The sequence below is a fragment of the Phalangium opilio genome, unplaced genomic scaffold, assembly GCF_054372755.1.
Source record: "Phalangium opilio isolate 3A_F unplaced genomic scaffold, DU_Popi_V2 ptg000054l_1, whole genome shotgun sequence".
NCBI classification, from domain to species: domain Eukaryota; kingdom Metazoa; phylum Arthropoda; class Arachnida; order Opiliones; family Phalangiidae; genus Phalangium; species Phalangium opilio.
This window is the reverse complement of record NW_028324173.1, coordinates 5,919,951-5,942,628: the sequence shown is the minus strand read 5'-3', so window position 1 is coordinate 5,942,628 and position 22,678 is coordinate 5,919,951. Positions and strand designations below refer to the sequence as shown.

General features: G+C 37.8%; 32 non-coding genes and 43 pseudogenes across 32 annotated transcripts; all 75 read right to left on the bottom strand.

The window, feature by feature from the left end:
* Positions 1-100: 100 nt before the first annotated feature.
* Positions 101-219, bottom strand: LOC149671954 (5S ribosomal RNA; annotated as a pseudogene).
* A 352-nt stretch (positions 220-571) lies between these two features.
* On the bottom strand, positions 572-690 carry LOC149671953 (5S ribosomal RNA). The gene has a single exon (XR_016367596.1). It is a non-coding gene; the product is annotated as a 5S ribosomal RNA (ribosomal RNA).
* Positions 691-827: 137 nt separating this feature from the next.
* LOC149671952 (5S ribosomal RNA) lies at positions 828-930 on the bottom strand (annotated as a pseudogene).
* Positions 931-1,065: 135 nt separating this feature from the next.
* Positions 1,066-1,184, bottom strand: LOC149671951 (5S ribosomal RNA; annotated as a pseudogene).
* Positions 1,185-1,305: 121 nt separating this feature from the next.
* On the bottom strand, positions 1,306-1,424 carry LOC149671950 (5S ribosomal RNA; annotated as a pseudogene).
* A 137-nt stretch (positions 1,425-1,561) lies between these two features.
* Positions 1,562-1,680, bottom strand: LOC149671949 (5S ribosomal RNA; annotated as a pseudogene).
* Positions 1,681-2,043: 363 nt separating this feature from the next.
* Positions 2,044-2,146, bottom strand: LOC149671948 (5S ribosomal RNA; annotated as a pseudogene).
* A 133-nt stretch (positions 2,147-2,279) lies between these two features.
* On the bottom strand, positions 2,280-2,398 carry LOC149671947 (5S ribosomal RNA; annotated as a pseudogene).
* A 358-nt stretch (positions 2,399-2,756) lies between these two features.
* On the bottom strand, positions 2,757-2,875 carry LOC149671946 (5S ribosomal RNA). The gene has a single exon (XR_016367717.1). It is a non-coding gene; the product is annotated as a 5S ribosomal RNA (ribosomal RNA).
* Positions 2,876-3,009: 134 nt separating this feature from the next.
* Positions 3,010-3,128, bottom strand: LOC149671945 (5S ribosomal RNA). The gene has a single exon (XR_016367412.1). It is a non-coding gene; the product is annotated as a 5S ribosomal RNA (ribosomal RNA).
* Positions 3,129-3,265: 137 nt separating this feature from the next.
* Positions 3,266-3,368, bottom strand: LOC149671944 (5S ribosomal RNA; annotated as a pseudogene).
* A 137-nt stretch (positions 3,369-3,505) lies between these two features.
* LOC149671943 (5S ribosomal RNA) lies at positions 3,506-3,608 on the bottom strand (annotated as a pseudogene).
* A 352-nt stretch (positions 3,609-3,960) lies between these two features.
* On the bottom strand, positions 3,961-4,079 carry LOC149671942 (5S ribosomal RNA). Its single transcript, XR_016367426.1, has one exon. It is a non-coding gene; the product is annotated as a 5S ribosomal RNA (ribosomal RNA).
* A 135-nt stretch (positions 4,080-4,214) lies between these two features.
* Positions 4,215-4,333, bottom strand: LOC149671941 (5S ribosomal RNA; annotated as a pseudogene).
* Positions 4,334-4,685: 352 nt separating this feature from the next.
* On the bottom strand, positions 4,686-4,804 carry LOC149671940 (5S ribosomal RNA). Its single transcript, XR_016367536.1, has one exon. It is a non-coding gene; the product is annotated as a 5S ribosomal RNA (ribosomal RNA).
* Positions 4,805-4,927: 123 nt separating this feature from the next.
* On the bottom strand, positions 4,928-5,046 carry LOC149671939 (5S ribosomal RNA). Its single transcript, XR_016367452.1, has one exon. It is a non-coding gene; the product is annotated as a 5S ribosomal RNA (ribosomal RNA).
* A 134-nt stretch (positions 5,047-5,180) lies between these two features.
* On the bottom strand, positions 5,181-5,299 carry LOC149671938 (5S ribosomal RNA). Its single transcript, XR_016367259.1, has one exon. It is a non-coding gene; the product is annotated as a 5S ribosomal RNA (ribosomal RNA).
* A 122-nt stretch (positions 5,300-5,421) lies between these two features.
* LOC149671937 (5S ribosomal RNA) lies at positions 5,422-5,524 on the bottom strand (annotated as a pseudogene).
* A 138-nt stretch (positions 5,525-5,662) lies between these two features.
* Positions 5,663-5,781, bottom strand: LOC149671936 (5S ribosomal RNA). Its single transcript, XR_016367411.1, has one exon. It is a non-coding gene; the product is annotated as a 5S ribosomal RNA (ribosomal RNA).
* A 134-nt stretch (positions 5,782-5,915) lies between these two features.
* On the bottom strand, positions 5,916-6,034 carry LOC149671935 (5S ribosomal RNA). Its single transcript, XR_016367257.1, has one exon. It is a non-coding gene; the product is annotated as a 5S ribosomal RNA (ribosomal RNA).
* Positions 6,035-6,397: 363 nt separating this feature from the next.
* On the bottom strand, positions 6,398-6,516 carry LOC149671934 (5S ribosomal RNA; annotated as a pseudogene).
* A 2,243-nt stretch (positions 6,517-8,759) lies between these two features.
* On the bottom strand, positions 8,760-8,878 carry LOC149671933 (5S ribosomal RNA; annotated as a pseudogene).
* Positions 8,879-9,000: 122 nt separating this feature from the next.
* On the bottom strand, positions 9,001-9,119 carry LOC149671932 (5S ribosomal RNA; annotated as a pseudogene).
* A 122-nt stretch (positions 9,120-9,241) lies between these two features.
* Positions 9,242-9,360, bottom strand: LOC149671931 (5S ribosomal RNA; annotated as a pseudogene).
* A 138-nt stretch (positions 9,361-9,498) lies between these two features.
* On the bottom strand, positions 9,499-9,601 carry LOC149671930 (5S ribosomal RNA; annotated as a pseudogene).
* A 136-nt stretch (positions 9,602-9,737) lies between these two features.
* On the bottom strand, positions 9,738-9,856 carry LOC149671929 (5S ribosomal RNA; annotated as a pseudogene).
* A 122-nt stretch (positions 9,857-9,978) lies between these two features.
* LOC149671928 (5S ribosomal RNA) lies at positions 9,979-10,097 on the bottom strand (annotated as a pseudogene).
* Positions 10,098-10,219: 122 nt separating this feature from the next.
* On the bottom strand, positions 10,220-10,338 carry LOC149671927 (5S ribosomal RNA; annotated as a pseudogene).
* A 122-nt stretch (positions 10,339-10,460) lies between these two features.
* Positions 10,461-10,563, bottom strand: LOC149671926 (5S ribosomal RNA; annotated as a pseudogene).
* Positions 10,564-10,700: 137 nt separating this feature from the next.
* LOC149671925 (5S ribosomal RNA) lies at positions 10,701-10,819 on the bottom strand (annotated as a pseudogene).
* A 121-nt stretch (positions 10,820-10,940) lies between these two features.
* Positions 10,941-11,043, bottom strand: LOC149671924 (5S ribosomal RNA; annotated as a pseudogene).
* A 375-nt stretch (positions 11,044-11,418) lies between these two features.
* Positions 11,419-11,537, bottom strand: LOC149671923 (5S ribosomal RNA; annotated as a pseudogene).
* Positions 11,538-11,675: 138 nt separating this feature from the next.
* On the bottom strand, positions 11,676-11,794 carry LOC149671922 (5S ribosomal RNA). The gene has a single exon (XR_016367534.1). It is a non-coding gene; the product is annotated as a 5S ribosomal RNA (ribosomal RNA).
* Positions 11,795-11,928: 134 nt separating this feature from the next.
* LOC149671921 (5S ribosomal RNA) lies at positions 11,929-12,047 on the bottom strand. Its single transcript, XR_016367719.1, has one exon. It is a non-coding gene; the product is annotated as a 5S ribosomal RNA (ribosomal RNA).
* A 136-nt stretch (positions 12,048-12,183) lies between these two features.
* On the bottom strand, positions 12,184-12,302 carry LOC149671920 (5S ribosomal RNA). The gene has a single exon (XR_016367673.1). It is a non-coding gene; the product is annotated as a 5S ribosomal RNA (ribosomal RNA).
* A 122-nt stretch (positions 12,303-12,424) lies between these two features.
* Positions 12,425-12,527, bottom strand: LOC149671919 (5S ribosomal RNA; annotated as a pseudogene).
* A 137-nt stretch (positions 12,528-12,664) lies between these two features.
* Positions 12,665-12,783, bottom strand: LOC149671918 (5S ribosomal RNA; annotated as a pseudogene).
* A 137-nt stretch (positions 12,784-12,920) lies between these two features.
* Positions 12,921-13,039, bottom strand: LOC149671917 (5S ribosomal RNA). The gene has a single exon (XR_016367410.1). It is a non-coding gene; the product is annotated as a 5S ribosomal RNA (ribosomal RNA).
* A 137-nt stretch (positions 13,040-13,176) lies between these two features.
* On the bottom strand, positions 13,177-13,295 carry LOC149671916 (5S ribosomal RNA; annotated as a pseudogene).
* Positions 13,296-13,431: 136 nt separating this feature from the next.
* Positions 13,432-13,550, bottom strand: LOC149671915 (5S ribosomal RNA). Its single transcript, XR_016367409.1, has one exon. It is a non-coding gene; the product is annotated as a 5S ribosomal RNA (ribosomal RNA).
* A 134-nt stretch (positions 13,551-13,684) lies between these two features.
* LOC149671914 (5S ribosomal RNA) lies at positions 13,685-13,803 on the bottom strand. Its single transcript, XR_016367704.1, has one exon. It is a non-coding gene; the product is annotated as a 5S ribosomal RNA (ribosomal RNA).
* Positions 13,804-13,939: 136 nt separating this feature from the next.
* LOC149671913 (5S ribosomal RNA) lies at positions 13,940-14,058 on the bottom strand (annotated as a pseudogene).
* Positions 14,059-14,195: 137 nt separating this feature from the next.
* LOC149671912 (5S ribosomal RNA) lies at positions 14,196-14,314 on the bottom strand. Its single transcript, XR_016367407.1, has one exon. It is a non-coding gene; the product is annotated as a 5S ribosomal RNA (ribosomal RNA).
* Positions 14,315-14,451: 137 nt separating this feature from the next.
* On the bottom strand, positions 14,452-14,570 carry LOC149671911 (5S ribosomal RNA; annotated as a pseudogene).
* A 136-nt stretch (positions 14,571-14,706) lies between these two features.
* On the bottom strand, positions 14,707-14,825 carry LOC149671910 (5S ribosomal RNA). Its single transcript, XR_016367406.1, has one exon. It is a non-coding gene; the product is annotated as a 5S ribosomal RNA (ribosomal RNA).
* A 134-nt stretch (positions 14,826-14,959) lies between these two features.
* Positions 14,960-15,078, bottom strand: LOC149671909 (5S ribosomal RNA). Its single transcript, XR_016367498.1, has one exon. It is a non-coding gene; the product is annotated as a 5S ribosomal RNA (ribosomal RNA).
* A 136-nt stretch (positions 15,079-15,214) lies between these two features.
* LOC149671908 (5S ribosomal RNA) lies at positions 15,215-15,333 on the bottom strand (annotated as a pseudogene).
* A 137-nt stretch (positions 15,334-15,470) lies between these two features.
* Positions 15,471-15,589, bottom strand: LOC149671907 (5S ribosomal RNA). Its single transcript, XR_016367485.1, has one exon. It is a non-coding gene; the product is annotated as a 5S ribosomal RNA (ribosomal RNA).
* Positions 15,590-15,726: 137 nt separating this feature from the next.
* LOC149671906 (5S ribosomal RNA) lies at positions 15,727-15,845 on the bottom strand (annotated as a pseudogene).
* A 136-nt stretch (positions 15,846-15,981) lies between these two features.
* LOC149671905 (5S ribosomal RNA) lies at positions 15,982-16,100 on the bottom strand. Its single transcript, XR_016367405.1, has one exon. It is a non-coding gene; the product is annotated as a 5S ribosomal RNA (ribosomal RNA).
* Positions 16,101-16,233: 133 nt separating this feature from the next.
* Positions 16,234-16,352, bottom strand: LOC149671904 (5S ribosomal RNA; annotated as a pseudogene).
* Positions 16,353-16,489: 137 nt separating this feature from the next.
* On the bottom strand, positions 16,490-16,608 carry LOC149671903 (5S ribosomal RNA). Its single transcript, XR_016367484.1, has one exon. It is a non-coding gene; the product is annotated as a 5S ribosomal RNA (ribosomal RNA).
* Positions 16,609-16,745: 137 nt separating this feature from the next.
* LOC149671902 (5S ribosomal RNA) lies at positions 16,746-16,864 on the bottom strand (annotated as a pseudogene).
* A 136-nt stretch (positions 16,865-17,000) lies between these two features.
* LOC149671901 (5S ribosomal RNA) lies at positions 17,001-17,119 on the bottom strand. The gene has a single exon (XR_016367404.1). It is a non-coding gene; the product is annotated as a 5S ribosomal RNA (ribosomal RNA).
* A 133-nt stretch (positions 17,120-17,252) lies between these two features.
* On the bottom strand, positions 17,253-17,371 carry LOC149671900 (5S ribosomal RNA; annotated as a pseudogene).
* A 136-nt stretch (positions 17,372-17,507) lies between these two features.
* LOC149671899 (5S ribosomal RNA) lies at positions 17,508-17,626 on the bottom strand. The gene has a single exon (XR_016367403.1). It is a non-coding gene; the product is annotated as a 5S ribosomal RNA (ribosomal RNA).
* A 134-nt stretch (positions 17,627-17,760) lies between these two features.
* LOC149671898 (5S ribosomal RNA) lies at positions 17,761-17,879 on the bottom strand. Its single transcript, XR_016367703.1, has one exon. It is a non-coding gene; the product is annotated as a 5S ribosomal RNA (ribosomal RNA).
* A 136-nt stretch (positions 17,880-18,015) lies between these two features.
* On the bottom strand, positions 18,016-18,134 carry LOC149671897 (5S ribosomal RNA). The gene has a single exon (XR_016367672.1). It is a non-coding gene; the product is annotated as a 5S ribosomal RNA (ribosomal RNA).
* A 122-nt stretch (positions 18,135-18,256) lies between these two features.
* Positions 18,257-18,359, bottom strand: LOC149671896 (5S ribosomal RNA; annotated as a pseudogene).
* A 137-nt stretch (positions 18,360-18,496) lies between these two features.
* On the bottom strand, positions 18,497-18,615 carry LOC149671895 (5S ribosomal RNA; annotated as a pseudogene).
* Positions 18,616-18,752: 137 nt separating this feature from the next.
* On the bottom strand, positions 18,753-18,871 carry LOC149671894 (5S ribosomal RNA). The gene has a single exon (XR_016367402.1). It is a non-coding gene; the product is annotated as a 5S ribosomal RNA (ribosomal RNA).
* Positions 18,872-19,009: 138 nt separating this feature from the next.
* LOC149671893 (5S ribosomal RNA) lies at positions 19,010-19,128 on the bottom strand (annotated as a pseudogene).
* A 136-nt stretch (positions 19,129-19,264) lies between these two features.
* Positions 19,265-19,383, bottom strand: LOC149671892 (5S ribosomal RNA). The gene has a single exon (XR_016367685.1). It is a non-coding gene; the product is annotated as a 5S ribosomal RNA (ribosomal RNA).
* Positions 19,384-19,517: 134 nt separating this feature from the next.
* LOC149671891 (5S ribosomal RNA) lies at positions 19,518-19,636 on the bottom strand. The gene has a single exon (XR_016367401.1). It is a non-coding gene; the product is annotated as a 5S ribosomal RNA (ribosomal RNA).
* A 137-nt stretch (positions 19,637-19,773) lies between these two features.
* On the bottom strand, positions 19,774-19,892 carry LOC149671890 (5S ribosomal RNA; annotated as a pseudogene).
* Positions 19,893-20,014: 122 nt separating this feature from the next.
* On the bottom strand, positions 20,015-20,117 carry LOC149671889 (5S ribosomal RNA; annotated as a pseudogene).
* Positions 20,118-20,253: 136 nt separating this feature from the next.
* On the bottom strand, positions 20,254-20,372 carry LOC149671888 (5S ribosomal RNA). The gene has a single exon (XR_016367399.1). It is a non-coding gene; the product is annotated as a 5S ribosomal RNA (ribosomal RNA).
* Positions 20,373-20,509: 137 nt separating this feature from the next.
* LOC149671887 (5S ribosomal RNA) lies at positions 20,510-20,628 on the bottom strand. The gene has a single exon (XR_016367671.1). It is a non-coding gene; the product is annotated as a 5S ribosomal RNA (ribosomal RNA).
* A 135-nt stretch (positions 20,629-20,763) lies between these two features.
* On the bottom strand, positions 20,764-20,882 carry LOC149671886 (5S ribosomal RNA; annotated as a pseudogene).
* A 360-nt stretch (positions 20,883-21,242) lies between these two features.
* On the bottom strand, positions 21,243-21,361 carry LOC149671885 (5S ribosomal RNA; annotated as a pseudogene).
* Positions 21,362-21,498: 137 nt separating this feature from the next.
* Positions 21,499-21,617, bottom strand: LOC149671884 (5S ribosomal RNA; annotated as a pseudogene).
* A 122-nt stretch (positions 21,618-21,739) lies between these two features.
* Positions 21,740-21,842, bottom strand: LOC149671883 (5S ribosomal RNA; annotated as a pseudogene).
* A 136-nt stretch (positions 21,843-21,978) lies between these two features.
* On the bottom strand, positions 21,979-22,097 carry LOC149671882 (5S ribosomal RNA). The gene has a single exon (XR_016367487.1). It is a non-coding gene; the product is annotated as a 5S ribosomal RNA (ribosomal RNA).
* Positions 22,098-22,234: 137 nt separating this feature from the next.
* LOC149671881 (5S ribosomal RNA) lies at positions 22,235-22,353 on the bottom strand. The gene has a single exon (XR_016367471.1). It is a non-coding gene; the product is annotated as a 5S ribosomal RNA (ribosomal RNA).
* Positions 22,354-22,491: 138 nt separating this feature from the next.
* LOC149671880 (5S ribosomal RNA) lies at positions 22,492-22,610 on the bottom strand (annotated as a pseudogene).
* Between the last annotated feature and the right edge of the window lie 68 nt (positions 22,611-22,678).

Below are 22,678 nucleotides of genomic sequence, written 5' to 3'. Positions count from 1 at the left end.
GTGAGACAAATTGACCATCTTTTTAAAACAATAACAAAAAGAAAATAAGTTTGCTTTTTTCATATCTATTGGAATTTAAAAGAGGAAAAAAAAGTGAAAAAGCCAACGGCACGCAGTATTCCTAAGTGGTCTCTCTCCCAAGTACTGACTGCGCTCGACGCTGCTCAACTTCGGTGATCGGACGAGAACCGGTGTATTCAGCATGATATGGCCGTTGCCGAGAGTGCTAGTTAATAATTTGAATTCAATTAAACTTCATCTTTATAAAACAATAACAAAAAGAAGATATGTTTGCTTTTTTCATATCTGGTGGAATTTAAAAGAGGAAACAAAAAGGAAAAAGCCAACGGCACGCAGTGTTCCCAAGTACTGACTGCGCTACTTAACTTCGGTGATCGGAGGAGAACCGTTTTTTTCAGCTGGATATGGCCGTTGCCGAGAGTTCTAGTTAATAATTCGAATTTAAATTAAGTGAGACAAATTGACCTTCATCTTTATAAAAAAATAACAAAAAGAAGATATGTTTGCTTTTTTCATATCTATTGGAATTTAAAAGTGGAAAAAAGTGAAAAGCCAACGGCACGCAGTGTTCCTAAGTGGTCTCCCTCCCAAGTACTGACTGCGCTCGACGCTGCTTAACTTCGGTGACCGGACGAGAACCGGTGTTTTCAGCGTGATATGGCCGTTGCCGAGAGTGCTAGTTAATAATTCGAATTTAAATTAAGTGAGAAAATTAACCTTCATCTTTTTAAAACAATAACAAAAAGAAAATTATGTTTGGTTTTTTCATATCTGGTGGAATTTAAAAGAGGAAACAAAAAGGAAAAAGCCAACGGCACGCAGTGTTCCCAAGTACTGACTGCGCTCGACGCTGCTTAACTTCGGTGATCGGAGGAGAACCGTTTTTTTCAGCGTGATATGGCCGTTGCCGAGAGTTCTAGTTAATAATTCGAATTTAAATTAAGTGAGACAAATTAACCTTCATCTTTTCAAACAATAACAAAAAGAAAATATGTTTGCTTTTTTCATATCTATTGGAATTTAAAAGTGGAAAACAAATGAAAAAGCCAACGGCACGCAGTGTTCCTAAGTGGTCTCCCTCCCAAGTACTGACTGCGCTCGACGCTGCTTAACTTCGTTGATTGGACGAGAACCGGTGTTTTCAGCGTGATATGGCTGTTGCCGAGAGTGCTATTTAATAATTTGAATTTAATTGACCTTCATCTTTATAAAACAATAACAAAAAGAAGATATGTTTGCTTTTTTCATATCTATTGGAGTTTAAAAGTGGAAAAAAAATTGAAAAACCAACGTCACGCAGTGTTCCTATGTGGTCTCCCTCCCAAGTACTGACTGCGCTCGACACTGCTTAACTTCGGTGATAGGACTAGAACCGGTGTTTTCAGCGTGATATGGCCGTTGCCGAGAGTGCTAGTTAATAATTCGAATTTAAATTAAGTGAGACAAATTAACCTTCATCTTTTTAAAACAATAACAAAAAGAAAATAAGTTTGCTTTTTTCATATCTATTGGAATTTAATAGAGGAAAAAAAAGTGAAAAAGCCAACGACACGCAGTGTTCCCAAGTTGTCTGCCTCCCAAGTACTGACTGCGCTCGACGCTGCTTAACTTCGGTGATCGGACGAGAACCGGTGTTTTCAGCGTTATATGGCCGTTGCCGAGAGTGCTATTTAATAATTTGAATTTAATTAACCTTCATCTTTATAAAACAATAACAAAAAGAAGACATGTTTGCTTTTTTCATATCTATTGGAATTTAAAAGAGGAAACAAAAAGGAAAAAAGCCAACGGCACGCTGTGTTCCCAAGTACTGACTGCGCTCGACGCTGCTTAACTTCGGTGAACGGACGAGAATCGGTGTTTTCAGCGTGATATGGCCGTTGCTGAGAGTGCTAGTTAATAATTCGAATTTAAATTAAGTGACAAAATTAACCTTCATCTTTTTAAAACAATAACAAAAAGAAAATTGTGTTTGGTTTTTTCATATCTGGTGGAATTTAAAAGAAGAAACAAAAAGGAAAAAGCCAACGGCACGCAGTGTTCCCAAGTACTGACTGCGCTCGACGCTGCTTAACTTCGGTGATCGGACGAGAACCGGTGTTTTCAGCGTGATATGGCCGTTGCTGAGAGTGCTAGATAATAATTCGAATTTAAATTAAGTGAGACAAATTGACCATCTTTTTAAAACAATAACAAAAAGAAAATAAGTTTGCTTTTTTCATATCTATTGGAATTTAAAAGTGAAAAAAAAGTGAAAAACCCAACGGCACGTAGTGTTCCTAAGTGGTCTCCCTCCCAAGTACTGACTGCGCTCGACGCTGCTCAACTTCGGTGATCGGACGAGAACCGGTGTATTCAGCATGATATGGCCGTTGCCGAGAGTGCTAATTAATAATTTGAATTCAATTAAACTTCATCTTTATAAAACACTAACAAAAAGAAGATATGTTTGCTTTTTTCATATCTGGTGGAATTTAAAAGAGGAAACAAAAAGGAAAAAGCCAACGGCACGCAGTGTTCCCAAGTACTGACTGCGCTCGACGCTGCTCAACTTCGGTGATCGGAGGAGAACCGTTTTTTTCAGCGTGATATACCCGTTGCCGAGAGTTCTAGTTAATAATTCGAATTTAAATTAAGTGAGACAAATTAACCTTCATCTTTTCAAACAATAACAAAAAGAAAATATGTTTGCTTTTTTCATATCTATTGGAATTTAAAAGTGGAAGAAAGTGAAAAACCAACGGCACGCAGTGTTCCTAAGTGGTCTCCCTCCCAAGTACTGACTGCGCTCGACGCTGCTTAACTTCGGTGATCGGTCGAGAACCGGTGTTTTCAGCGTGATATGGCCGTTGCTGAGAGTGCTAGATAATAATTCGAATTTAAATTAAGTGAGACAAATTGACCATCTTTTTAAAACAATAACAAAAAGAAAATAAGTTTGCTTTTTTCATATCTATTGGAATTTAAAAGAGGAAAAAAAAGTAAAAAAGCCAACGGCACGCAGTGTTCCTAAGTGGTCTCCCTCCCAAGTACTGACTGCGCTCGACGCTGCTTAACTTCGGTGATCGGACGAGAACCGGTGTTTTCAGCGTGATATGGCCGTTGCCGAGAGTGGTAGTTAATAATTCGAATTTAAATTAAGTGAGAAAATTAACCTTCATCTTTTTAAAACAATAACAAAAAGAAAATTATGTTTGGTTTTTTCATATCTGGTGGAATTTAAAAGAGGAAACAAAAAGGAAAAAGCCAACGGCACGCAGTGTTCCCAAGTACTGACTGCGCTCGACGCTGCTTAACTTCGGTGAACGGACGAGAACCGGTGTTTTCAGCGTGATATGGCCGTTGCCGAGAGTTTTAGTTAATAATTCGAATTTAAATTAAGTGAGAAAATTAACCTTCATCTTTTTAAAACAATAACAAAAAGAAAATTATGTTTGGTTTTTTCATATCTGGTGGAATTTAAAAGAGGAAACAAAAAGGAAAAAGCCAACGGCACGCAGTGTTCCCAAGTACTGACTGCGCTCGACGCTGCTCAACTTCGGTGATCGGACGAGAACCGGTGTATTCAGCATGATATGGCCGTTGCCGAGAGTGCTAATTAATAATTTGAATTCAATTAAACTTCATCTTTATAAAACACTAACAAAAAGAAGATATGTTTGCTTTTTTCATATCTGGTGGAATTTAAAAGAGGAAACAAAAAGGAAAAAGCCAACGGCACGCAGTGTTTCCAAGTACTGACTGCGCTGCTTAACTTCGGTGATCGGAGGAGAACCGTTTTTTTCAGCGTGATATGGCCGTTGCCGAGAGTTCTAGTTAATAATTCGAATTTAAATTAAGTGAGACAAATTGACCTTCATCTTTATAAAACAATAACAAAAAGAAGATATGTTTGCTTTTTTCATATCTATTGGAATTTAAAAGTGGAAAAAAGTGAAAAACCAACGGCACGCAGTGTTCCTAAGTGGTCTCCCTCCCAAGTACTGACTGCGCTCGACGCTGCTTAACTTCGGTGATCGGACGAGAACCGGTGTTTTCAGCGTGATATGGCCGTTGCTGAGAGTGCTAGATAATAATTCGAATTTAAATTAAGTGAGACAAATTGACCATCTTTTTAAAACAATAACAAAAAGAAAATAAGTTTGCTTTTTTCATATCTATTGGAATTTAAAAGAGGAAAAAAAAAGTGAAAAAGCCAACGGCACGCAGTATTCCTAAGTGGTCTCCCTCCCAAGTACTGACTGCGCTCGACGCTGCTCAACTTCGGTGATCGGACGAGAACCGGTGTATTCAGCATGATATGGCCGTTGCCGAGAGTGCTAGTTAATAATTTGAATTCAATTAAACTTCATCTTTATAAAACAATAACAAAAAGAAGATATGTTTGCTTTTTTCATATCTGGTGGAATTTAAAAGAGGAAACAAAAAGGAAAAAGCCAACGGCACGCAGTGTTCCCAAGTACTGACTGCGCTGCTTAACTTCGGTGATCGGAGGAGAACCGTTTTTTTCAGCTGGATATGGCCGTTGCCGAGAGTTCTAGTTAATAATTCGAATTTAAATTAAGTGAGACAAATTGACCTTCATCTTTATAAAACAATAACAAAAAGAAGATGTGTTTGCTTTTTTCATATCTATTGGAATTTAAAAGTGGAAAAAAGTGAAAAACCAACGGCACGCAGTGTTCCTAAGTGGTCTCCCTCCCAAGTACTGACTGCGCTCGACGCTGCTTAACTTCGGTGATCGGACGAGAACCGGTGTTTTCAGCGTGATATGGCCGTTGCCGAGAATGCTAGTTAATAATTTGAATTCAATTAAACTTCATCTTTATAAAACAAAAACAAAAAGAAGATATGCTTGCTTTTTTCATATCTATTGGAATTTAAAAGAGGAAAAAAAAAGTGAAAAAGTCAACGGCACGCAGTGTTCCTAAGTGGTCTCCCTCCCAAGTACTGACTGCGCTCGACGCTGCTTAACTTCGGTGATCGGACGAGAACCGGTGTTTTCAGCGTGATATGGCCGTTGCCGAGAGTTCTAGTTAATAATTCGAATTTAAATTAAGTGAGACAAATTAACCTTCATCTTTTTAAAACAATAACAAAAAGAAAATATGTTTGCTTTTTTCATATCTATTGGAATTTAAAAGTGGAAAAAAGTGAAAAACCAACGGCACGCAGTGTTCCTAAGTGGTCTCCCTCCCAAGTACTGACTGCGCTCGACGCTGCTTAACTTCGGTGATCGGACGAGAACCGATGTTTTCAGCGTGATATGGCCGTTGCCGAAAGTGCTATTTAATAATTTGAATTTAATTAACTTTCATCTTTATAAAACAATATCAAAAAGAAGATATGTTTGGTTTTTTCATATCGGGTGGAATTTAAAAGAGGAAACAAAAAGGAAAAAGCCAACGGCACGCAGTGTTCCTAAGTACTGACTGCGCTCGACGCTGCTTAAATTCGGTGATCGGACGAGAACCGGTGTTTTCAGCGTGATATGGCCGTTGCCGAGAGTGCTAGATAATAATTCGAATTTAAATTATCTGAGACAAATTGACCTTCATCTTTTTAAAACAATAACAAAAAGAAAATATGTTTGCTTTTTTTCATATCTATAGGAATTTAAAAGAGGAAAAAAAAGTGAAAAAGCCAACGGCACGCAGTGTTCCTAAGTGGTCTCCCTCCCAAGTACTGACTGCGCTCGACGCTGCTTAACTTCGGTGATCGGACGAGAACCGGTGTTTTCAGCGTGATATGGCCGTTGCCGAGAATTCTAGTTAATAATTCGAATTTAAATTAAGTGAGACAAATTAACCTTCATCTTTTTAAAACAATAACAAAAAGAAAATATGTTTGCTTTTTTCATATCTATTGGAATTTAAAAGTGGAAAAAAGTGAAAAACCAACGGCACGCAGTGTTCCTAAGTGGTCTCCCTCCCAAGTACTGACTGCGCTCGACGCTGCTTAACTTCGGTGATCGGACGAGAACCGATGTTTTCAGCGTGATATGGCCGTTGCCGAAAGTGCTATTTAATAATTTGAATTTAATTAACTTTCATCTTTATAAAACAATATCAAAAAGAAGATATGTTTGGTTTTTTCATATCTGGTGGAATTTAAAAGAGGAAACAAAAAGGAAAAAGCCAACGGCACGCAGTGTTCCTAAGTATTGACTGCGCTCGACGCTGCTTAAATTCGGTGATCGGACGAGAACCGGTGTTTTCATTGTGATATGGCCGTTGCCGAGAGTGCTAGATAATAATTCGAATTTAAATTATCTGAGACAAATTGACCTTCATCTTTTTAAAACAATAACAAAAAGAAAATATGTTTGCTTTTTTTCATATCTATAGGAATTTAAAAGAGGAAAAAAAAGTGAAAAAGCCAACGGCACGCAGTGTTCCTAAGTGGTCTCCCTCCCAAGTACTGACTGGGCTCGACGCTGCTTAACTTCGGTGATCGGACGAGAACCGATGTATTCAGCATGATATGGCCGTTGCCGAGAGTGCTAGATAATAATTCGAATTTAAATTAAGTGAGACAAATTAACCATCATCTTTTTAAAAGAATAACAAAAAGAAAATATTTTTGCTTTTTTAATAATAATAATAATAATAATAATAATAGTGTTTATTACGTGCAAATAAACGGTACATGTATATGACCTACAAGTATTTACACGGGGATGAGGTAATAAGTTAGGGGTGAAGGGTATATATTAGAATAATTATTTAGAAATAATGTAAGAATATGTCATAGGATAAAATATAAACATAAGATAAAAATATAAACATACGATAAAAATAAGTTAAAAATATAAGTCGGAATATGAAAATACATAAGAATAAATGTCGCGAGGTAAAAACAGAAGTCCTAAGATAAAAATTAGAGTTATAGGGTTATATACAAATATCTTTCAGGGAGGGTTTTGCTTTATCAAAAATGTCTATATGAGATCCATAAATATTATAGTTTTTCATCATTCTGCTCATTGGCTCTAGTGAAGTTATGTTGGGTTTCAATAATCTGTCGCTTCTGTGGCGAGTTTTCAGGTTGGGAGCATGGAACTTGATTTGTTCTAACAACATGGAGCAGTCTATAAAATTTCCATTTAGCTTTTGCAGGAATATGATGTCTAATTTAATTAGGGTTTTACTGATGGTATCTAGTTTTAATTTACTTTGGGTTGTCTTATGTGTATCTTTCGGCAAAAAGTAGTATTTGTAGTAATTCAGGAATTTATTCTGTACCCGTTCTAGTTTGGATAGTTGATATTCACTGCAGCCGCTATAAACCAGGCCTCCAAATATTAATTTTGGTTTGACCAGAGTTAGATAAAGTTTTACAAAGCAAGTTGGTGAATTTATATCTTTTGCAATTTTGAGACTTAGGCCTAGCTTTTGATAACAATCAGCTAAGGTATGTTTAACATGTGCGATAAAATTTAGTTTTTCATCAAATATGACTCCTAAGTCTCTTATGGTTTGGACTCTGATAAGGGTTTCTCCATTTAGTTTATAATTATATGCAATTTTAGATTTTTTTCTAGTAAATGACATTATAAAGGTTTTATCATTATTTATGGGAATATTGTTTTGGGTGCACCAGTTGTTAAGATTAATGAGATCGGCTTCAAGTTTTTCGCAGTCTGAGTCCGTCGATACAGAGTTCCCAAGTTTAGTATCATCGGCAAATTGGAGGATTTTAGAGTGGTTAATAAACGAGGGTGCGTCAGCTGTATAAATATTAAATAATAGCGGGCCAAGGGATGACCCTTGTGGAACGCCACAAGTTACATTGTACGTGACATTTGTTTTTTCCCCATTAATTTTGAGGGTATTTTTACGGTTACTTAAGTAGTTTTTAGTCCACTCAAGCAGTTTACCCGATAATCCATAGTGTTGTAGTTTTTGGATAAGTATCTTGTGGGATACCCGATCGAACGCTTTAGATAGGTCGACATATATAATGTCAACCTGTCCTCTATTTTCCGCAATGGGTGCAATGTATTGCAGTGTGCTTATAAGATTTGTCTCAACGGATCTTCCTTTTACAAAACCGTGTTGGCTTTCCGGAAGATTTACTTTAAACCATGAATATAGTTTAGCACTCATAATCGTATCAAAAAGCATGCTTAAGCTGTTCAGTAGAGAAATTGGTCGATAATTGGAAGGATCTCCTTGATGCCCTTTTTTAAATATTGGTGTTACCAGTGCCTCCTTCCACGCTGAAGGGAAGAGACCTTGCTCCAAAGAGAGATTATATACTCTGGCAAGTATTGGGGAGAGAAGATCGCTACGGCCTTTAATAATTATATTGGGAATTCCATCAACACCAGAGGACAAATTGGGTTTTAGTTTCTTGATTGTACTTCTAATCTCATCTTCTGTTATTTTGGTGTTGAAAAATTCCCGTTGAATGCATTTTGGAGAGAATTCGAGGTCGTTTGAAGTGTCATTTGCGATATTGGAGAAAATTTCTCGAAACTCAGTGGCTATTTCAAGGTTATTTATTAGGAGTTTGTCTCCTTTCTTCAGAGTGATATTTTTTTTCTGCTCTTTCGATTTTTTATTTACATAGGTCCAGAATGTTTTTGGGTCCTTTTTTATACTACTGCATATTATTGAGGAATAATCTAGCTTATCGCGTTTTAATAAATCTTTTACGGTTTGCCTGGTATCTTTGTATTTCTGTAGATCATTTTCATACCTATTGGAATTTAAAAGAGGAAAAAAAAATTAAAAAGCCAACGGCACGCAGTGTTCCTAAGTGGTCTCCCTCCCAAGTACTGACTGCGCTCGACGCTGCTCAACTTCGGTGATCGGACGAGAACCGATGTATTCAGCATGATATGGCCGTTGCCGAGAATGCTAGTTAATAATTTGAATTCAATTAAACTTCATCTTTATAAAACAATAACAAAAAGAAGATATGTTTGCTTTTTTCATATCTGGTGGAATTTAAAAGAGGAAACAAAAAGGAAAAAGCCAACGGCACGCAGTGTTCCTAAGTGGTCTCCCTCCCAAGTACTGACTGCGCTCGACGCTGCTTAACTTCGGTGATCGGACGAGAACCGATGTATTCAGCATGATATGGCCGTTGCCGAGAGTGCTAGTTAATAATTTGAATTCAATTAAACTTCATCTTTATAAAACAATAACAAAAAGAAGATATGTTTGCTTTTTTCATATCTGGTGGAATTTAAAAGAGGAAAAAAAAGTGAAAAAGCCAACGGCACGCAGTGTTCCTAAGTGGTCTCCCTCCCAAGTACTGACTGCGCTCGACGCTGCTTAATTTCGGTGATCGGACGAGAACCGGTGTATTCAGCATGATATTACCGTTGCCGAGAGAGCTACATAATAATTCGAATTTAAATTAAGTGAGACAAATTGACCTTCATCTTTTTAAAACAATAACAAAAAGAAAATATTTTTGCTTTTTTCATACCTATTGGAATTTAAAAGAGGAAAAAAATAATTAAAAAGCCTACGGCACGCAGTGTTCCCAAGTACTGACTGCGCTCGACGCTGCTTAAATTCGGTGATCTGACGAGAACCGGTGTTTTCAGCGTGATATGGCCGTTGCCGAGAGTGCTAGATAATAATTCGAATTTAAATTAAGTGAGACAAATTGACCTTCATCTTTTTAAAACAATAACAAAAAGAAAATATTTTTGCTTTTTTCATACCTATTGGAATTTAAAAGAGGAAAAAAAATTAAAAAGCCAACGGCACGCAGAGTTCCTAAGTGGTCTCCCTCCCAAGTACTGACTGCGCTCGACGCTGCTCAACTTCGGTGATCGGACGAGAACCGATGTATTCAGCATGATATGGCCGTTGCCGAGAATGCTATTTAATAATTTGAATTCAATTAAACTTCATCTTTATAAAACAATAACAAAAAGAAGATATGTTTGCTTTTTTCATATCTGGTGGAATTTAAAAGAGGAAACAAAAAGGAAAAAGCCAACGGCACGCAGTGTTCCTAAGTGGTCTCCCTCCCAAGTACTGACTGCGCTCGACGCTGCTTAACTTCGGTGATCGGACGAGAACCGATGTATTCAGCATGATATGGCCGTTGCCGAGAGTGCTAGTTAATAATTTGAATTCAATTAAACTTCATCTTTATAAAACAATAACAAAAAGAAGATATGTTTGCTTTTTTCATATCTGGTGGAATTTAAAAGAGGAAACAAAAAGGAAAAAGCCAACGGCACGCAGTGTTCCTAAGTGGTCTCCCTCCCAAGTACTGACTGCGCTCGACGCTGCTTAACTTCGGTGATCGGACGAGAACCGGTGTATTCAGCATTATATGGCCGTTGCCGAGAGTGCTAGTTGATAATTCGAATTTAATTAACGTTCATCTTTATAAAACAATAACAAAAAGAAGATATGTTTGCTTTTTTCATATCTGGTGGAATTTAAAAGAGGAAACAAAAAGGAAAAAGCCAACGGCACGCAGTGTTCCCAGGTACTGACTGCGCTCGACGCTGCTTAACTTCGGTGATCGGAGGAGAACCGTTTTTTTCAGCGTGATATGGCCGTTGGCGAGAGTGCTAGTTAATAATTCGAATTTATATTACGTGAGACAAATTAACCTTCATCTTTTTAAAACAATAACAAAAAGAAAACGTGTTTGCTTTTTTCTTATCTATTAAAATTTAAAAGAGGAAAAAAAAGTGAAAAAGCCAACGGCACGCAGTGTTCCTAAGTGGTCTCCCTCCCAAGTAGTGACTGCGCTCGACGCTTCTTAACTTCGGTTATCGGACGAGAACCGGAGAATTCAGCGTGATATGGCCGTTGCCGAGAGTGCTAGTTAATAATTTGAATTTAATTAACTTTCATCTTTATAAAACAATAACAAAAAGAAGATATGTTTGCTTTTTTCATGTCGGGTGGAATTTAAAAGAGGAAACAAAAGGGAAAAACCAACGGCACGCAGTATTCCCAAGTACTGTATGCGCTCGACGCTGCTTAACTTCGGTGATCGGACGAGAACCGGTGTTTTCAGCGTGATATGACCGTTGCCGAGAGTGCTAGTTAATAATTCGAATTTAAATTAAGTGAGACAAATTAACCTTCATCTTTATAAAACAATAACAAAAAGAAGATATGTTTGCTTTTTTCATATCGGGTGGAATTAAAAGAGGAAACAAAAGTGAAAAAGCCAACGGCACGCAGTATTCCCAAGTACTGACTGCGCTCGACGCTGCTAACGTCGGCGGTTGGACGAGAACCGGTGTTTTCAGCGTGATATGGCCGTTGCCGAGAGTGCTAGTTAATAATTCGAATTTAAATTAAGTGAGACAAATTAACCTTCATCTTTTTAAAACAATAACAAAAAGAAAATATGTTTGCTTTTTTCATATCTATTGGAATTTAAAAGAGGAAAAAAAAGTGAAAAAGCTAACGGCCAGCAGTGTTCCTAAGTGATCGCCCTCCCAAGTAATGACTGCGCTCGACGCTGCTTAACTTCGGTTATCGGACGAAAACCGGTGTTTTCAGCGTGATATGGCCGTTGCCGAGAGTGCTAGTTAATAATTCGATTTTAAATTAAGTGAGACAAATTAACATTCATCTTTTTAAAACTATAACAAAAAGAAAATAAGTTTGCTTTTTTCATATCTATTGGAATTTAAAACAGGAAAAAAAAAGTGAAAAAGCCAACGGCACGCAGTGTTCCTAAGTGGTCTCCCTCCCTAGTACTGACTGCGCTCGACGCTGCTTAACTTCGGTGATCGGACGAGAACCGGTGTTTTCAGCGTGATATGGCCGTTGCCGAGAGTGCTAGATAATAATTCGAATTTAAATTAAGTGAGACAAATTGACCATCTTTTTAAAACAATAACAAAAAGAAAATATGTTTGCTTTTTTCATATCTATAGGAATTTAAAAGAGGAAAAAAAAGTGAAAAAGCCAACGGCACGCAGTTTTCTTAAGTGGTCTCCCTCCCAAGTACTGACTGCGCTCGACGCTGCTTAACTTCGGTGATCGGACGAGAACCGGTGTTTTCAGCGTGGTATGGCCGTTGCCGAGAGTGCTATTTAATAATTTGAATTTAAATTAAGTGAGACAAATTAACCTTCATCTTTTTAAAACAATAACAAAAAGAAAATATGTTTGCTTTTTTCATATCTATTGGAATTTAAAAGAGGAAAAAAAGTGAAAAAGCCAACGGCACGCAGTGTTCCTAAGTGGTCTCCCTCCCAAGTACTGACTGCGCTCGACGCTGCTTAACTTCGGTGATCCGACGAGAACCGGTGTTTTCAGCGTGATATGGCCGTTGCCGAGAGTGCTATTTAATAATTCGAATCTAATTAACCTTCATCTTTATAAATCAATAAGAAAAAGAAGATTTGTTTGCTTTTTTCATATCTCATGGAATTTAAAAGAGGAAATAAAAGTGAAAAAGCCAACGGCACGCAAAGTTTACAAGTACTGACTGCGCTCGACGCTGCTTAACTTCGGTGATCGGACGAGAACCGGTGTTTTCAGCGTGATATGACCGTTGCCGAGAGTGCTATTTAATAATTCGAATTTAAATTAAGTGAGACAAATTAACCTTCATCTTTTTAAAACAATAACAAAAAGAAAATATGTTGGCTTTTTTCATATCTATTGGAATTTAAAAGAGGAAAAAAAAGTGAAAAAGCCAACGGCACGCATTGTTCCTAAGTGGTCTCCCTCCCAAGTACTGACTGCGCTCGACGCTGCTTAACTTCGGTGATCCGACGAGAACCGGTGTTTTCAGCGTGATGTGGCCGTTGCCGAGAGTGCTAGATAATAATTCGAATTTAAATTAAGTGAGACAAATTGACCTTCATCTTTTTAAAACAATAACAAAAAGAAAATATGTTTGCTTTTTTCATATCTATAGGAATTTAAAAGAGGAAAAAAAAGTGAAAAAGCCAACGGCACGCAGTGTTCCTAAGTGGTCTCCCTCCCAAGTACTGACTGCGCTCGACGCTGCTTAACTTCGGTGATCGGACGAGAACCGGTGTTTTCAGCGTGATATGGCCGTTGCCGAGAGTGCTAGATAATAATTCGAATTAAAATTAAGTGAGACAAATTAACCTTCATCTTTTTAAAACAATAACAAAAAGAAAATTTGTTTGCTTTTTTCATATCTATTGGAATTTAAAAAAGGAAAAAAAAGAGAAAAAGCCAACGGCACGCAGTGTTCCTAAGTGGTCTCCCTCCCAAGTACTGACTGTGCTCGACGCTTCTTAACTTCGGTGATCGGACGAGAACCGGTGTTTTCAGCGTGATATGGCCGTTGCCGAGAGTGCTAGATAATAATTCGAATTTAAATTAAGTGAGACAAATTAACCATCATCTTTTTAAAACAATAACAAAAAGAAAATATGTTTGCTTTTTTCATATCTATTGGAATTTAAAAGAGGAAAAAAAGTGAAAAAGCCAACGGCACGCAGTGTTCCTAAGTGGTCTCCCTCCCAAGTACTGACTGCGCTCGACGCTGCTTAACTTCGGTGATCGGACGAGAACCGGTGTTTTCAGCGTGATATGGCCGTTGCCGAGAGTGCTAGATAATAATTCGAATTTAAATTAAGTGAGACAAATTGACCATCTTTTTAAAACAATAACAAAAAGAAAATATGTTTGCTTTTTTCATATCTATAGGAATTTAAAAGAGGAAAAAAAAGTGAAAAAGCCAACGGCACGCAGTGTTCCTAAGTGGTCTCCCTCCCAAGTACTGACTGCGCTCGACGCTGCTTAACTTCGGTGATCGGACGAGAACCGGTGTTTTCAGCGTGGTATGGCCGTTGCCGAGAGTGCTATTTAATAATTCGAATTTAAATTAAGTGAGACAAATTAACCTTCATCTTTTTAAAACAATAACAAAAAGAAAATATGTTTGCTTTTTTCATATCTATTGGAATTTAAAAGAGGAAAAAAAGTGAAAAAGCCAACGGCACGCAGTGTTCCTAAGTGGTCTCCCTCCCAAGTACTGACTGTGCTCGACGCTTCTTAACTTCGGTGATCGGACGAGAACCGGTGTTTTCAGCGTGATATGGCCGTTGCCGAGAGTGCTAGATAATAATTCGAATTTAAATTAAGTGAGACAAATTGACCTTCATCTTTTTAAAACAATAACAAAAAGAAAATATGTTTGCTTTTTTCATATCTATAGGAATTTAAAAGAGGATAAAAAAGTGAAAAAGCCAACGGCACGCAGTGTTCCTAAGTGGTCTCCCTCCCAAGTACTGACTGCGCTCGACGCTGCTTAACTTCGGTGATCGGACGAGAACCGGTGTTTTCAGCGTGATATGGCCGTTGCCGAGAGTGCTAGATAATAATTCGAATTAAAATTAAGTGAGACAAATTAACCTTCATCTTTTTAAAACAATAACAAAAAGAAAATTTGTTTGCTTTTTTCATATCTATTGGAATTTAAAAAAGGAAAAAAAAGAGAAAAAGCCAACGGCACGCAGTGTTCCTAAGTGGTCTCCCTCCCAAGTACTGACTGTGCTCGACGCTTCTTAACTTCGGTGATCGGACGAGAACCGGTGTTTTCAGCGTGATATGGCCGTTGCCGAGAGTGCTAGATAATAATTCGAATTTAAATTAAGTGAGACAAATTAACCATCATCTTTTTAAAACAATAACAAAAAGAAAATATGTTTGCTTTTTTCATATCTATTGGAATTTAAAAGAGGAAAAAAAGTGAAAAAGCCAACGGCACGCAGTGTTCCTAAGTGGTCTCCCTCCCAAGTACTGACTGCGCTCGACGCTGCTTAACTTCGGTGATCGGACGAGAACCGGTGTTTTCAGCGTGATATGGCCGTTGCCGAGAGTGCTAGATAATAATTCGAATTTAAATTAAGTGAGACAAATTGACCATCTTTTTAAAACAATAACAAAAAGAAAATATGTTTGCTTTTTTCATATCTATAGGAATTTAAAAGAGGAAAAAAAAGTGAAAAAGCCAACGGCACGCAGTGTTCCTAAGTGGTCTCCCTCCCAAGTACTGACTGCGCTCGACGCTGCTTAACTTCGGTGATCGGACGAGAACCGGTGTTTTCAGCGTGATATGACCGTTGCCGAGAGTGCTATTTAATAATTCGAATTTAAATTAAGTGAGACAAATTAACCTTCATCTTTTTAAAACAATAACAAAAAGAAAATATGTTGGCTTTTTTCATATCTATTGGAATTTAAAAGAGGAAAAAAAGTGAAAAAGCCAACGGCACGCATTGTTCCTAAGTGGTCTCCCTCCCAAGTACTGACTGCGCTCGACGCTGCTTAACTTCGGTGATCCGACGAGAACCGGTGTTTTCAGCGTGATGTGGCCGTTGCCGAGAGTGCTAGATAATAATTCGAATTTAAATTAAGTGAGACAAATTGACCTTCATCTTTTTAAAACAATAACAAAAAGAAAATATGTTTGCTTTTTTCATATCTATAGGAATTTAAAAGAGGAAAAAAAAGTGAAAAAGCCAACGGCACGCAGTGTTCCTAAGTGGTCTCCCTCCCAAGTACTGACTGCGCTCGACGCTGCTTAACTTCGGTGATCGAACGAGAACCGGTGTTTTCAGCGTGATATGGCCGTTGCCGAGAGAGCTAGATAATAATTCGAATTAAAATTAAGTGAGACAAATTAACCTTCATCTTTTTAAAACAATAACAAAAAGAAAATTTGTTTGCTTTTTTCATATCTATTGGAATTTAAAAAAGGAAAAAAAAGAGAAAAAGCCAACGGCACGCAGTGTTCCTAAGTGGTCTCCCTCCCAAGTACTGACTGTGCTCGACGCTTCTTAACTTCGGTGATCGGACGAGAACCGGTGTTTTCAGCGTGATATGGCCGTTGCCGAGAGTGCTAGATAATAATTCGAATTTAAATTAAGTGAGACAAATTAACCATCATCTTTTTAAAACAATAACAAAAAGAAAATATGTTTGCTTTTTTCATATCTATTGGAATTTAAAAGAGGAAAAAAAGTGAAAAAGCCAACGGCACGCAGTGTTCCTAAGTGGTCTCCCTCCCAAGTACTGACTGCGCTCGACGCTGCTTAACTTCGGTGATCGGACGAGAACCGGTGTTTTCAGCGTGATATGGCCGTTGCCGAGAGTGCTAGATAATAATTCGAATTTAAATTAAGTGAGACAAATTGACCATCTTTTTAAAACAATAACAAAAAGAAAATATGTTGGCTTTTTTCATATCTATTGGAATTTAAAAGAGGAAAAAAAGTGAAAAAGCCAACGGCACGCATTGTTCCTAAGTGGTCTCCCTCCCAAGTACTGACTGCGCTCGACGCTGCTTAACTTCGGTGATCCGACGAGAACCGGTGTTTTCAGCGTGATGTGGCCGTTGCCGAGAGTGCTAGATAATAATTCGAATTTAAATTAAGTGAGACAAATTGACCTTCATCTTTTTAAAACAATAACAAAAAGAAAATATGTTTGCTTTTTTCATATCTATAGGAATTTAAAAGAGGAAAAAAAAGTGAAAAAGCCAACGGCACGCAGTGTTCCTAAGTGGTCTCCCTCCCAAGTACTGACTGCGCTCGACGCTGCTTAACTTCGGTGATCGAACGAGAACCGGTGTTTTCAGCGTGATATGGCCGTTGCCGAGAGTGCTAGATAATAATTCGAATTAAAATTAAGTGAGACAAATTAACCTTCATCTTTTTAAAACAATAACAAAAAGAAAATTTGTTTGCTTTTTTCATATCTATTGGAATTTAAAAAAGGAAAAAAAAGAGAAAAAGCCAACGGCACGCAGTGTTCCTAAGTGGTCTCCCTCCCAAGTACTGACTGTGCTCGACGCTTCTTAACTTCGGTGATCGGACGAGAACCGGTGTTTTCAGCGTGATATGGCCGTTGCCGAGAGTGCTAGATAATAATTCGAATTTAAATTAAGTGAGACAAATTAACCATCATCTTTTTAAAACAATAACAAAAAGAAAATATGTTTGCTTTTTTCATATCTATTGGAATTTAAAAGAGGAAAAAAAGTGAAAAAGCCAACGGCACGCAGTGTTCCTAAGTGGTCTCCCTCCCAAGTACTGACTGCGCTCGACGCTGCTTAACTTCGGTGATCGGACGAGAACCGGTGTTTTCAGCGTGATATGGCCGTTGCCGAGAGTGCTAGATAATAATTCGAATTTAAATTAAGTGAGACAAATTGACCATCTTTTTAAAACAATAACAAAAAGAAAATATGTTTGCTTTTTTCATATCTATTGGAATTTAAAAGAGGAAAAAAAGTGAAAAAGCCAACGGCACGCAGTGTTCCTAAGTGGTCTCCCTCCCAAGTACTGACTGTGCTCGACGCTTCTTAACTTCGGTGATCGGACGAGAACCGGTGTTTTCAGCGTGATATGGCCGTTGCCGAGAGTGCTAGATAATAATTCGAATTTAAATTAAGTGAGACAAATTAACCATCATCTTTTTAAAACAATAACAAAAAGAAAATATGTTTGCTTTTTTCATATCTATTGGAATTTAAAAGAGGAAAAAAAGTGAAAAAGCCAACGGCACGCAGTGTTCCTAAGTGGTCTCCCTCCCAAGTACTGACTGCGCTCGACGCTGCTTAACTTCGGTGATCGGACGAGAACCGGTGTTTTCAGCGTGATATGGCCGTTGCCGAGAGTGCTAGATAATAATTCGAATTTAAATTAAGTGAGACAAATTGACCATCTTTTTAAAACAATAACAAAAAGAAAATATGTTTGCTTTTTTCATATCTATAGGAATTTAAAAGAGGAAAAAAAAGTGAAAAAGCCAACGGCACGCAGTGTTCCTAAGTGGTCTCCCTCCCAAGTACTGACTGCGCTCGACGCTGCTTAACTTCGGTGATCGGACGAGAACCGGTGTTTTCAGCGTGGTATGGCCGTTGCCGAGAGTGCTATTTAATAATTCGAATTTAAATTAAGTGAGACAAATTAACCTTCATCTTTTTAAAACAATAACAAAAAGAAAATATGTTTGCTTTTTTCATATCTATTGGAATTTAAAAGAGAAAAAAAAGTGAAAAAGCCAACGGCACGCAGTGTTCCTAAGTGGTCTCCCTCCCAAGTACTGACTGCGCTCGACGCTGCTTAACTTCGGTGATCCGACGAGAACCGGTGTTTTCAGCGTGATATGGCCGTTGCCGAGAGTGCTATTTAATAATTCGAATTTAATTAACCTTCATCTTTATAAATCAATAAGAAAAAGAAGATTTGTTTGCTTTTTTCATATCTCATGGAATTTAAAAGAGGAAATAAAAGTGAAAAAGCCAACGGCACGCAAAGTTTACAAGTACTGACTGCGCTCGACGCTGCTTAACTTCGGTGATCGGACGAGAACCGGTGTTTTCAGCGTGATATGACCGTTGCCGAGAGTGCTATTTAATAATTCGAATTTAAATTAAGTGAGACAAATTAACCTTCATCTTTTTAAAACAATAACAAAAAGAAAATATGTTGGCTTTTTTCATATCTATTGGAATTTAAAAGAGGAAAAAAAAGTGAAAAAGCCAACGGCACGCATTGTTCCTAAGTGGTCTCCCTCCCAAGTACTGACTGCGCTCGACGCTGCTTAACTTCGGTGATCCGACGAGAACCGGTGTTTTCAGCGTGATGTGGCCGTTGCCGAGAGTGCTAGATAATAATTCGAATTTAAATTAAGTGAGACAAATTGACCTTCATCTTTTTAAAACAATAACAAAAAGAAAATATGTTTGCTTTTTTCATATCTATAGGAATTTAAAAGAGGAAAAAAAAGTGAAAAAGCCAACGGCACGCAGTGTTCCTAAGTGGTCTCCCTCCCAAGTACTGACTGCGCTCGACGCTGCTTAACTTCGGTGATCGGACGAGAACCGGTGTTTTCAGCGTGATATGGCCGTTGCCGAGAGTGCTAGATAATAATTCGAATTAAAATTAAGTGAGACAAATTAACCTTCATCTTTTTAAAACAATAACAAAAAGAAAATATGTTTGCTTTTTTCATATCTATTGGAATTTAAAAAAGGAAAAAAAAAGAGAAAAAGCCAACGGCACGCAGTGTTCCTAAGTGGTCTCCCTCCCAAGTACTGACTGTGCTCGACGCTTCTTAACTTCGGTGATCGGACGAGAACCGGTGTTTTCAGCGTGATATGGCCGTTGCCGAGAGTGCTAGATAATAATTCGAATTTAAATTAAGTGAGACAAATTAACCATCATCTTTTTAAAACAATAACAAAAAGAAAATATGTTTGCTTTTTTCATATCTATTGGAATTTAAAAGAGGAAAAAAAGTGTAAAAGCCAACGGCACGCAGTGTTCCTAAGTGGTCTCCCTCCCAAGTACTGACTGCGCTCGACGCTGCTTAACTTCGGTGATCGGACGAGAACCGATGTTTTCAGCGTGATATGGCCGTTGCCGAGAGTGCTAGATAATAATTCGAATTTAAATTAAGTGAGACAAATTGACCATCTTTTTAAAACAATAACAAAAAGAAAATATGTTTGCTTTTTTCATATCTATAGGAATTTAAAAGAGGAAAAAAAAGTGAAAAAGCCAACGGCACGCAGTGTTCCTAAGTGGTCTCCCTCCCAAGTACTGACTGCGCTCGACGCTGCTTAACTTCGGTGATCGGACGAGAACCGGTGTTTTCAGCGTGATATGGCCGTTGCCGAGAGTGCTATTTAATAATTCGAATTTAAATTAAGTGAGACAAATTAACCTTCATCTTTTTAAAACAATAACAAAAAGAAAATATGTTGGCTTTTTTCATATCTCTTGGAATTTAAAAGAGGAATAAAAAGTGAAATAGCCAACGGCACGCAGTGTTCCTAAGTGGTCTCCCTCCCAAGTACTGACTGCGCTCGACGCTGCTTAACTTCGGTGATCGACCGAGAACCGGTGTTTTCAGCGTGATATGGCTGTTGCCGAGAGTGCTATTTAATAATTCGAATTTAATTAACCTTCATCTTTATAAATCAATAAGAAAAAGAAGATTTGTTTGCTTTTTTCATATCTCATGGAATTTAAAAGAGGAAATAAAAGTGAAAAAGCCAACGGCACGCAAAGTTTACAAGTACTGATTGCGCTCGACGCTGCTTAACTTCGGTGATCGGACGAGAACCGGTGTTTTCAGCGTGATATGGCCGTTGCCGAGAGTGCTATTTAATAATTCGAATTTAAATTAAGTGAGACAAATTAACCTTCATCTTTTTAAAACAATAACAAAAAGAAAATATGTTTGCTTTTTTCATATCTATTGGAATTTAAAAGAGGAAAAAAAGTGAAAAAGCCAACGGCACGCAGTGTTCCTAAGTGGTCTCCCTCCCAAGTACTGACTGCGCTCGACGCTGCTTAACTTCGGTGATCGGACGAGAACCGGTGTTTTCAGCGTGATATGGCCGTTGCCGAGAGTGCTATTTAATAATTCGAATTTAAATTAAGTGAGACAAATTAACCTTCATCTTTTTAAAACAATAACAAAAAGAAAATATGTTGGCTTTTTTCATATCTATTGGAATTTAAAAGAGGAATAAAAAGTGAAAAAGCCAACGGCACGCAGTGTTCCTAAGTGGTCTCCCTCCCAAGTACTGACTGCGCTCGACGCTGCTTAACTTCGGTGATCCGACGAGAACCGGTGTTTTCAGCGTGATATGGCCGTTGCCGAGAGTGCTAGATAATAATTCGAATTTAAATTAAGTGAGACAAATTGACCATCTTTTTAATACAATAACAAAAAGAAAATATGTTTGCTTTTTTCATATCTATAGGAATTTAAAAGAGGAAAAAAATAGTGAAAAAGCCAACGGCTCGCAGTGTTCCTAAGTGGTCTCCCTCCCAAGTACTGACTGCGCTCGACGCTGCTTAACTTCGGTGATCGACCGAGAACCGGTGTTTTCAGCGTGATATGGCTGTTGCCGAGAGTGCTATTTAATAATTCGAATTTAATTAACCTTCATCTTTATAAATCAATAAGGAAAAGAAGATTTGTTTGCTTTTTCATATCTCATGGAATTTAAAAGAGGAAATAAAAGTGAAAAAGATAACGGCACGCAAAGTTTACAAGTACTGATTGCGCTCGACGCTGCTTAACTTCGGTTATCGGACGAGAACCGGTGTTTTCAGCGTGATATGGCCGTTGCCGAGAGTGCTATTTAATAATTCGAATTTAAATTAAGTGAGACAAATTAACCTTCATCTTTTTAAAACAATAACAAAAAGAAAATATGTTTGCTTTTTTCATATCTATTGGAATTTAAAAGAGGAAAAAAAGTGAAAAAGCCAACGGCACGCAGTGTTCCTAAGTGTTCTCCCTCCCAAGTACTGACTGCGCTCGACGCTGCTTAACTTCGGTGATCGGACGAGAACCGGTGTTTTCAGCGTGATATGGCCGTTGCCGAGAGTGCTATTTAATAATTCGAATTTAAATTAAGTGAGACAAATTAACCTTCATCTTTTTAAAACAATAACAAAAAGAAAATATGTTTGCTTTTTTCATATCTATTGGAATTTAAAAGAGGAAAAAAAAGTGAAAAAGCCAACGGCACGCAGTGTTCCTAGGTGGTTTCCCTCCCAAGTACTGACTGCGTTCGACGCTGCTTAACTTCGGTGATCGACCGAGAACCGGTGTTTTCAGCGTGATATGGCTGTTGCCGAGAGTGCTATTTAATAATTCGAATTTAATTAACCTTCATCTTTATAAATCAATAAGAAAAAGAAGATTTGTTTGCTTTTTTCATATCTCATGGAATTTAAAAGAGGAAATAAAAGTGAAAAAGCCAACGGCACGCAAAGTTTACAAGTACTGATTGCGCTCGACGCTGCTTAACTTCGGTGATCGGACGAGAACCGGTGTTTTCAGCGTGATATGGCCGTTGCCGAGAGTGCTATTTAATAATTCGAATTTAAATTAAGTGAGACAAATTAACCTTCATCTTTTTAAAACAATAACAAATAGAAAATATGTTTGCTTTTTTCATATCTATTGGAATTTAAAAGAGGAAAAAAAGTGAAAAAGCCAACGGCACGCAGTGCTCCTAAGTGGTCTCCCTCCCAAGTACTGACTGCGCTCGACGCTGCTTAACTTCGGTGATCGGACGAGAACCGGTGTTTTCAGCGTGATATGGCCGTTGCCGAGAGTGCTATTTAATAATTCGAATTTAAATTAAGTGAGACAAATTAACCTTCATCTTTTTAAAACAATAACAAAAAGAAAATATGTTGGCTTTTTTCATATCTATTGGAATTTAAAAGAGGAATAAAAAGTGAAAAAGACAACGGCACGCAGTGTTCCTAAGTGGTCTCCCTCCCAAGTACTGACTGCGCTCGACGCTGCTTAACTTCGGTGATCCGACGAGAACCGGTGTTTTCAGCGTGATATGGCCGTTGCCGAGAGTGCTAGATAATAATTCGAATTTAAATTAAGTGAGACAAATTGACCTTCATCTTTTTAATACAATAACAAAAAGAAAATATGTTTGCTTTTTTCATATCTATAGGAATTTAAAAGAGGAAAAAAATAGTGAGAAAGCCAACGGCACGCAGTGTTCCTAAGTGGTCTCCCTCCCAAGTACTGACTGCGCTCGACGCTGCTTAACTTCGGTGATCGGACGAGGACCGGTGTTTTCAGCGTGATATGGCTGTTGCCGAGAGTGCTATTTAATAATTCGAATTTATTTAACCTTCATCTTTATAAATCAATAAGAAAAAGAAGAT